General features: G+C 37.5%; 2 pseudogenes; both read left to right on the plus strand.

Annotated features, from left to right (window-relative positions):
• Window positions 1-361: 361 nt before the first annotated feature.
• On the plus strand, window positions 362-1,186 carry LOC115283424 (annotated as a pseudogene).
• Window positions 1,187-4,609: 3,423 nt separating this feature from the next.
• The window catches only part of LOC115283425, a 66,975-nt pseudogene continuing 61,072 nt past the window's right edge, over window positions 4,610-10,512 (plus strand).

Consider the following 10,512-nt stretch of genomic DNA (forward strand, 5'->3'; position numbering starts at 1 on the left):
CCTCAACAAATACGAAAATATTGAAATCATACTATGCATATTTTTAGACCACAAGTCAACGACAAGAAAAAAATTGGAAAGACCACAAATACATGGACATTAACGAATATCTTACTGAAGAATAAATGGATTAACCAGGCAATTAAAAGAAATAAAATAAGGGCGCCTGGGTGGCTCAGGTGGTTAAGCATCTGACTTCAGCTCAGGTCATGATCTCACAGTTCGTGGGTTGGAGCCCTATATTGGGCTCTGTGCTGCCAGTTCAGAGCCTGGAACATGTCTTCAGATTCTGTGTCTCCTTCTCTCTCAGCTCATGCTGTCTTTCTCTCTCTCTCAAAAATAAAATAAAACATTAAAAATTTTTACCTGCCTGCCTTGGAGCAAAACTGGGCCTGTGGCATCAACCACATCAGTATCATCCATCCTCTTCCCTGGGCGTGGCATTCCTCCACCTCCTCCTTCGCCACCTCCTCCAGGGACACCTCCACTTTTTAAGAATGAAGGCAGAAGAGAGGAGCCCTCCCCTTCACGCTCAGACTCTATTTGCCCAATTTAACCAAGAGGAAGGAATTACGAAAGGGCTCTGGCACGTCACAGATGACCAGAAGACACACAAGAATCCCAGATTTCAGACTCAAGGAGGACAAGTATCGCCTCCTACCAAAAGCCCCTCTCCAGGCACCAGGCCTTTCTCGTCTCATCCTGCCCAGAAACATGCTCCTGTGCTCGAGTTGGAAGGAAAGAAATGGAGAGTCGAGTATCAAGAGAACAGGCCTGACCTCATGATTTTGGAGACTGAACTGAAACAAGTGGCTTACATTTTCAACTGCATCAAGTCTACTCTACAATTGAAAGGGAAGATAAACTCCATTACAATCGACAACTGTAAAAATTTGGCCTTGTGTTTGACAACGTGGTAGGCATTGTAAAAGTGATCAATTCCAAGAATATTCAAATGCAGGTCACAGGGAAAGTGCCAACAATCTCCATTAATAAGACAGAAGGTTGCCACATCTACCTCAGGGAAGACGCACTGGACTGTGAGATTGTGAGTGCCAAATTGTCTGAAATGAATGTCTTTATTCCTCAGGATGGTGATTATAGAGAATTTCCTGTTCCAGAACAGTTCAAGACAGCCTGGGATGGATCCAAGTTGGTCACTGAACCTGCAGAAATTATGGGCTAACTTCCAGAGAGACCAAGCCCTCTGACCAGAACCGATCAAAAAAACAAAAACAAAAACAAAAACAAAAACTAAAAAACAAAAACAAGATCAAAACAACAAAGAAAAGCAAAAACAAGACAAACAAACAAACAAACAAAAACAAGCAGCACTGAAGACCTAGAAGTTGCAGTAACACCTACTGCTTTAGTTTTGGCTTCCAGCAATTCTGTGTTCTAGAAACAGCATCATTTCTGGCATGTCTTCGTGGGCATTTTGAAGTATTTAATGTTTCTTCATGATTTGCCTTTGTGTGTGATTTGAGTTCCACATGATGACTTGTGAGCATTACACATTTTAAGGGGGAGGAGAGAATTCTGTCCCCCTAATATCATCAACACAGTAGGTGATAGATAAAATAGTGCATGATTCAATTCGACACTTAGGTTTAACTACTAGTTGGAAAATAAAACCTATGAGAATCTAAGATGTACATTTTTACCTTTGAGATGGTTTCAGTGTGATGCAGTAGTACTAGTACGCTCTGAAAAATCTTGGCATTTTTTCCCCTCGTTTTTACCAAATGTTCACCTTTGTCAGTGTGGATACATTGTCAACATGAATACCTATTTCAAGGGATTTTTTATTTTTTTAACAGAACATAAGAAAATTCCATCCTAAGGACCATCATCCAGTTTCTTGGTCCTTAGAAGACTTGTATTCATTACAGTTACTAAAAACTAAAACTAAAAGTACATTCTAGTTTATCTTCAGTAGTCTTCTGCCATTGTCACAGGGGAAACTTTTACTTTTCTGCAGAAAGGTTTTTTTAATGCCAAAAGATTGGGGGGAGGAGGCAGATGGATTACCTCACAATCCTGCTCAAAGATCGAGCTCGTAATTTTTTTGGTTTCCCGGTGTTGAACCTGTTGAAGGAATAATCAGATGCCTTGTAACGTATGTTGTTATCGTTTTAATATAGACTTCCTTTTTTACGTGCCAGACTTCTAACCAGTTTCAAAACAATGAGAGTTAAAAAGCCATAGATGTAACATTTCTTCCAAAACCTTAGGAATTCTTTGTTGGCTTGACTTGCTGCTCTTATTTTGTGGTATTGATAGAACCTGTTTTGTCAGCATAAAAGAAACCAGCATATTCCGTTGTGTCCTTTGAGTCCACAGCACGGAGCAATACGCAACTTCTTGGATCAGGTGGAATGAATTCTAGTATAATGCTTGCAGACCCAATACAAGCATATATATATCGTGCCTACTACAGCCTTTCGGATACATCGTTTCTGTTTTTTAAGTATCTTCTATATCCATAGAGTATTCAAGTTACTAATGCTCATGTACCAAGGTTTTGCTATAAAATTTTGTTCATATGAATAACGTGGCTTTAGTAAATATCCTTTTTTCAACTGTAAACATATTCTGAAATAAAGTAAAATTCTAACTGTTTAAAAAATAAATAAATAATTTTAAAAATTAATTAAAAAATGAAATAATTCAAGGAAGCATATGATAATGAAAACTGACAGTCCAAAATATTTGGAATGCAGCAAGGATGATCCTATGAGGGATGAACATTGTAATACAAGCCAACCTCAATAAACAAGAAAATTCTCAAATACGCAACCAAACTCTACACCTGAAGGAGCTAGAAATGGAACAGCAAATAAAGCCTAAAGCCAGCAGAAGAACAGAAATGAAAGCTATAGAAACAAAAAAATTAGAACATCTCAAGGAGACTAAGAGCTGCTTCTTTAAATGAATTAATATAATTTATAAACCCCTAGCCAGACTTACCAAACAGAAAAGAGAAAGGACACATATAAACAAAATCACAAATTTAAGGAGAGATATCACAACCAATACCACAGAAATAAAAACAATGATAAGAGATTATTGTTAAAAAGTCTATGCCAACAAACTAGGCAATCTGGAAGGAATGGATAAATACCTAGAAACATACAAACTACCAAAACTGAAATGTGAAGAAACAGAACATTTGAACAGTCATATAATCAGGAACGAAATTGTGTTAGTAATCATAGTCCTTCAGCAAACAAAATCCAAGGGCCAGATGGCTTCCCAAAGGAATTTTATCGGACATTTACAACAGAATTAATACCTATTCTACTCAAACTATTCCAAAAAATAAAAATGGAAGGAAAACTTACAACCCATTCTAATGAGGCCAGCCTTATCTTGACTCAAATATCAGACAAAGACCCCACTAAAAAGATAATTGTAGGTTAATGTCACTGATAAACATGAATGCAAAAATTGTCTCAACAAGATACTAGCAAATTGAATCCAATAATGCATTAAAAGAATTATTCGCCAAGGTCAAGTGGGATTTCTTTCTGTGCTGCAAGGGTGGTTCAGTATTTACAAATCAATCAACGTGATACATGACATGAATAAAAGAAATGATAAGAATCATATGATCCTTTCAATAGATGCAGGAAATGCACTTGAAAAAGTACAGCATCTATTCTTGATAAAAACCTTCAACAAATTAGGAATAGAGAAAACGTATCTCAACATCATAAAGGCCACATACGAAAGGCCCACAACTAATATCATCAATGGGGCGGAAACTGAGAACTTTTCCTCTAGGTCAGGAAAAAGATAGGGATATCCATCCTCACCATTGGTATCTAACATAGTACTGAAGTCTTAGCCTCAGCAATCAGGCAATTAAATAAACAAAAGCATCCAAACTGGCAAGGAAAAAGTCAATCTTTGACCATTTGCAGACAACATTGTTCTCTATATAGAAAACCCAAAATACCCCATCAAAAACTACTGGAACTGATACACAAATTCAACAAAGTCACAGGATACAAAATCAATGTACAGAAATCTGTTGCATTTCTACACACGAATAATGAAGCAGCAGAAGTAGAAATCAAGCCATTGACCTCACTTACTATTGAACCTCAAACCCTAAGTTACCTACGAATAAACCTAACAACTGCAGTAAAAGATCTGTGCTCTGAAAACTATACACCACTTATGAAATAAACTGAAAAGGACACAAACTTATGGAAAAACATTCCATGCTCATGGACTGGAAGAATAAATATAGTTACTACCCAAAGAAATCTAAATATTAAACCAATATTTACAAAGCAAAATAAATAATCCTCAAATATGTATGAAGCCACAAAACATCCCAAACAGCCAAACCAATATTGAAAAGTTAAGCAGAGGTGGAGGCATCACATTTCCCCACTTCAAACTATATTACAATGGTGTAGTCAACAAGATAGTATGTTACTGGCACAAAACAGGTGTACAGATCAGTGGAACATAATAGAAAATCCAGGAATTGACCCAGAACTAGATGGTCAACTAATGTTGAGTGAATCAAGAAAGAATATCCAATGGAAAAAGACAGTCACTTCAACAAATAGTGTTGGAGAAACTGGACAGCAGCATGGAGAAGGAAATTGAACCTCTTACTTATACTATACACAAGAATAAATTCAAAACAGATGACAATCTAACTGAGAGAAAGAAAGCCATTAAAATATTAGAGAACACGGGTAGCAACCTCTTTGACAATTGTAGTAGCAATATTTTACTAGGCATGTTGCCAGAGGAAAGGACAAGAAAAGCGTAAATTAGCTATTGGGATTTCATCAAGATAAAAAGCTTCTGCACAGTGAAGTAAAGAATCAACAAAACCAAAAGGCAGTCACAAAATGGGAGAAGATATTTTCAAATGACATATATGATAAAGAATTAATATCAAAAATCTATATAGAACTTATCAATATCAACATCCCCCAAAACAAATAATCCTTTTATGAAATAGGATGTAGACATGAATAGGCATTTTCCCTCAAAGAAGACATACAAATGGCTAAGAGACACATGAAAGAATGTTCAACATCACTCATCAACATGGAAATACAAGTCAAAACCACAATGAGAAATTCCTTACACAATGGCTAACATTAAAAACACAGGAAACAACAGATGTTGGAGAGGACATGGAGAAAGGGGTGCCGTCTTACATTGTTGGTGGGAATGCAAATTGGTGCAGCCACTCTTGAAACCAGTATGAGCTTTCTCAAAAAGTTAAAAATAAAACTACCCTAAGACCCAGCAACTGTACTACTAAGTATTTATCTGAAGAATACAAATAATACTGAATCGAAGGGGCACATGCACCCCAATGTTTATAGTTGCATTATCATCAATAGCCAAATTATGGGAAGAGCCAAATATCCATTAAATGATGAATAGATAAAGAAGTGATTACACACACACACACACACACACACACACACACACACAGAGGAATATTGCTCATCAAAAACTATACCTTGGTTTTGGCAGCAACATGGAGGGATTATCCTGAGAAAAAGAAGTCAGAGAAAGATAAATAACATATGATCATAGGGAAAGGAAGAACAAAAACTGAAAAAGAAATGATGTCTAACCATAATAGATTCTTAACCATAGAGAACAAACTGAGAGTTGCTAAAGGAGAGGTGGACAGGGGATGGCTAAATGGGTGATGGGTATTAAGGAGGGCACTTGCTGTGATGAACACTGTTACATGTAAATGATGAATCACTAAATTCTACTTCTGAAACCAATATTACAGTATATGTTCACTAAAAAGAATTTATTTTTTAAGTTTATTTATTCATTTTGATAAGGAGAGAAAGAAGGCTGGGGAGGGGCAGAAAGAAAAGGCAAGAAGAATCCCAAGCAGATTCTGCACTGTCAGCTCAGAGACCTATGTGGATTAAAGCCTACATAGTCAGAGACTGGGATTACACAAAATCACATAAATATTTCAGGCTTAAACCCTCATTTTGCTTATTTATTCATAAATTTTTTTGAAATGGGTATGTGTGTGTGGGTGGGTATTCAGTATCCTGAATTACATGAGGAATCTGAATTTATCAGATAATTGTCTCTTCCATCTCCTTTTGCTGACATTGATAGGAAAATAAACTGATATAAAAAGCTTACCTGATGAGTCAGTCACTACCATACTTTTTTAAGTTGGTTTAAAATAGTAATTATCTGTATCTTCATTAAACCTATCAATAAAGATAACCAGGCTCATCCTTTGTGTCTTAGGAGAAGTTTGTTTAGAATAAAATCAAACAGTGTAACTGAAGGAGACAATACATTGGAATCAATAAACACTTTTTATGTTACTTATTGAATCCAAGAACTGGCATATTATTTTAGTTCTCATATTTTGAAATAAAAAATGTAGTATATTAGGCAGACAGTATGGAAGAACACTCTCCTTAAAAGTTCTTGATCTAGCTTTATGTGCATAGGAATCATCTGTAAATTTTGTTAACAGGCTGTTTCTGGAGAAGTAGATCTGTAGTACACTTGAAATAGTGTGTTTTGCATTTCTAATAAGATCAAAGGTGATGAGATGCTGCTGCTCATCCAGAAACCACACTTTAGGTAGCAAAATTATTTAATTTAATTTTTATAGATCTCATTCTCTATTGGCCAAATATAGCTAATAATCTCAAACTTATGTCCTTCAAAGTTTGTTGGAAATTATCAAAATATATATCTTGGTATTTGTTTTATATGAATATAAGTTGAAGTCTTCCTTTTAGGTAAGAGTCATTTATAATTCACAGAAGACATGTGTTCAGCACTGCTAGATGCTGTATGACTTAAATAAAAAATTCCTGCCGTCAGTGTCTATAATCCAGCTATATTCAAGACTGGTTCCAATTAAGTCATTATTAATTGAGACCATAATTTATGTTTTCCCCAATACAACCAGTATATGCTGATTAATTTATATTATGCCATGCTGGTAAATGTTGTGTTTGCTGGCTATTTAATTTTTTGTACTACCCACAGTGTTACATCTGCAGATACATTACACTCGTAAATTTAATCTGCATCATTAATATTTTCTACCATATTCTTATATTTAGACCACGAGTTGGAAAATACTTTATGCAGGGGAACATACTGTTAATATTTTGTTTTTGACAAGCCATACAGTCGCTTTTGCAATTACTCAACTCCATCATTGCAGCACTGGCACTGGCTATAGTTCAGTAGAAAAACTAGATGGCAGGCTATATTTTGCCCACAGATTGCAGTTTGCTAATTCTAAGGTTTAAAACATCAACAAAACAAAGGATCAAATCCTTATTTGTTGAACTTGCTAATTTCCATAGTGCAAATATTCCACTATGTACAGTTTCAAGCTAGCAACATGATAACACTGAAGGAAAAATTTAGAAGTGATGTAAGGTGGCAGAATATTATATAGTATTCCCTCTTTGCAGGTGTTAATAGATGTAAATAATCTTAAGATCATAGATAATAGTAAAATGAGAAGTACTTGTTACCTCTGGTTTGTCCGTAAGTTATTTAACTATAAGTTTATATTATTTACTTTTTTAATAATACCGATTTAACATCCAGCTCACTAAATTTCTGGAAATTTAACCCTTGGCTTTTATGAGCCAGTTATACCACTAATTGAGAGAAAAGGATTTAATTGTGCATTTTCATATCTTAGCTGCCTATGCTTACACCACATGAATGAAGGTTTTGAGTGTAGAAAAGAAATTGGATGTGCCTGCTTCTACACCACTCCTAGAGCATCATTTACTTCCTGTTTCATTGGAACACAGAGAGCAGAAAAATTGAAAAAAAGAAAAAAGAAAAACATAGATGGAAAAAAGAAAATGAAAGTTGGCAAAGATGTAAAGTCCACATTCCAAATTTTCTGTCTCATCACTAGCATAAAGAAAACACAAATATTAAATGAATCAAATCCTTATCTGCAGAACTTGCTAATTTCCATAGTGCAAAACTATGGAATAGGACTATTCATGGCTATATAAGTGAAGAATGCAATCAATACTCTATCTGCCTCAAAGAAATGACCTCCAAAATCACGGTGTTTTACATTACAGGAAAAAATGCAATAAATGAGATATGATAGCAGAATTGTGTTGATCTAAACTCAAGTAGATCATAATGAGGTGAAGGAAAGTGGAGAGGGAAGAAGCAGCACCATTAATCATGAGGTCATAGGTCCTAGAAAAGTCAAAACTTGAGGGGGTGGAGCCAAGATGGCGGAGAGGAAGGGAGCTCTGTAAACTCCGTCCGCACCATTTTTCGAACTGAGAAGGATATTACACTTATCTGCGAGAGCGGAAGGAGAAAATACAAACTCCAGAAGGAATAGAACCTCAAGGATATCTGAGTGAGTGGGGGCGAACGGGGGAGATCCGAAAATGGGCCAGCCCAGGACGGGCAGGGGAGGTAAGATCCCCAGCCCAACATGGCGCAAGGACGTGGCACCCCGGAGACAAAGGGAAGAGACAGAGTCAGAACACCCTCATAGAACTGTCTCTGGGGAAGAGGTATAGAACGCTCGGCTGCACTTGGAGACAGAAACCCACTCCATAGATAACTGCTGGGTAGCCACATTCCCGAACCGGGGTGGCATAAGAGAAGGAATAGCCTCCAGCCCTAAGCCATCTCGGAGGGGAATCAGAGGCGTCTGTGGCTGTGAGAAGCAGCTGCGCTGGGGAAGTGCACTCCCCGGCCGGAAGCAGCCGGAGAGGTGACTGCGCCAGGCGCGAGCAATTCAAAATTGGTTTTGGGAACAGGACCATGGACCGCATTTCCACGGCACACATCGCCCTCTACACTGACTGCGCGACTCCTGGGTGCCCACAGGGAAAAAATAGGGCGCACACCAACGGGACCCCCAACAAAGAGTCGGTGGCCGGTGGAGGCCTGGGCGCCCGCTTAGACTGTAGGAGCTCCCAGCTCATTTCCAGCAGCGCACAGCGTCTTGAGCAAAGCTATCAGAAACTAAGAGAGACTCGGTTTTTTGCTTCTTGTTTTTTTCCTTTCCCCAATTGGGATCACGATCCTGACTGGGGGTGGGGACTCCGCAATTGAGTCTGTGAAGGTGGGCACTTCACCTCCTACTGGTCATTTCGCCTCAGGCAGAGGCAGAGCCTCTGAGAACAGACTCCAAGACCTACCACATCAAACCAAGCCTATCCACCAGGGGGAGCAACTGCTTTTTTTTTTTTTTTTCGTTTTTCTTTTTTCGTTTTGTTTTGTTTTTTGTTTTGTTTTGTTTAGTTGTTTTTTGGTTTGTTTTTTTAATATATAAAAAATGTTTTTCTTCACTAGTTTCGTACTTATTTCTTTGTCATTATTACATTTTTTTTCCTTTTTCTTTACTCAATTCCTTTAAATATTACTCCTTCTATTCCTTTCTCCTTTCTCCCTTACTTTTTCACCTTCTTGCAACCCAGATATATTCTCCTGTATCTCATCCTAGATATATTCTCCTGTATCTCATCCTTACCCCTCCCATAAACTGGTCATACACTTTTAAACGGTTTACTGTCCTTTGTTGTCTCCCACCCCCTTTTATATATATTTTTGTCTTTTCTTCATTCTCTTTTTTTTATTTTCTCTTCTTCTCTTCTTTTCGTCCCTTTCCCTCCCATATTCTTTCTTTTCTTTCCCACCTGTAATGTGTTTCTTTGTTTGATTTGTCTGTGTGTATGTGTGCTTCTGTTCCCTCGGTGTTTGTCAGTCAGTTTTCCTTCATAGGACTATACCAAGAAACAAGCCAAAGTGTGCAAGAAGGCGAGTCCCAAACATTGCAGAGTAGGGAAATAAAATACTCACAGGCACAAGAGAAACTGAGAGATATCATTAAGAGAATATCTCCTGAAACGGCAGACCCTGGACAGTCAGTAAGCCTCCTTTAACAGAAAAATATTAACAGGTGCACAGAGCCCAACGAGCTTTCTAAAGGTGACTGGAGACAGAAAACTAGCAAAAATGACAAAACAAAGAAATTCTCCCCTGAAGAACTTCCAGGGGGAAGTCACAGCCACAGAACTGCTCAAGGCAAATCTAGAAAACATATCAGATCAAGAATTTAAAAAGCTGGTCATAAGACTAATCGCTGGGGTCGAGAAAAGCATCAAAGAATCAACTAATGAGTTAAAAAAGGCTACAGGTGAGGTGAATAACAAACTGGAGTCAGCCACCTCAAGGATTGACGAGGCAGAGAAAAGAATAGGTGAATTAGAAGATATAGTTCTAGCAAAAGAAGCAGCTGAAAAAAAGAGAGAGAAATTAATCCAGGAGCAGGAAAGGAGAATTCGAGATCTGAGTGATACAATCAAACGGAACAACATCCGGCTCATAGGAATTCCTGAAGAGGAAGACAGAGAGAAAGGGCCTGAAGGGATACTTGACCAAATTATAACTGAGAATTTCCCAAATCTGGGAAAAGAAATAGACATTCAAATTCAAGAGGCACAAAGAACCCCCTTAAGA

Source organism: Suricata suricatta, chromosome X (genome assembly GCF_006229205.1).
Source record: "Suricata suricatta isolate VVHF042 chromosome X, meerkat_22Aug2017_6uvM2_HiC, whole genome shotgun sequence".
Classification (NCBI taxonomy): domain Eukaryota; kingdom Metazoa; phylum Chordata; class Mammalia; order Carnivora; family Herpestidae; genus Suricata; species Suricata suricatta.